This window comes from Carassius gibelio, chromosome B1, assembly GCF_023724105.1.
Source record: "Carassius gibelio isolate Cgi1373 ecotype wild population from Czech Republic chromosome B1, carGib1.2-hapl.c, whole genome shotgun sequence".
NCBI lineage: Eukaryota > Metazoa > Chordata > Actinopteri > Cypriniformes > Cyprinidae > Carassius > Carassius gibelio.
This window is the reverse complement of record NC_068396.1, coordinates 27,443,860-27,444,195: the sequence shown is the minus strand read 5'-3', so window position 1 is coordinate 27,444,195 and position 336 is coordinate 27,443,860.

The window sequence follows — 336 nt, the reverse complement described above, 5'->3', positions numbered from 1 at the left end:
GATGTCACTTTATAAACTATGGCCCCGCCCATCTATCATCCAGCACGCTGTATCTCCATCATGTGTTTGAAAAACATGCATGACTGACGAATACCAACTCAACACTGGAGTTAACTTTTAAATAGACAGGAACATAAAAACATAAAAATTATATTAATCTATGTCCTAAATGTTAACACAATTAGGACTAAAATGTCTCTAATCATTGTGCAAGTGTGATTGATAATTTGGAAATGTAAAGAAAAAGAACTTAACCAGTGCATTCATGGACAAAAAGTAGCACTCAGGCAGAGAAAAATCACTCATACAAACAGTATGACACCAAACATCATTCTA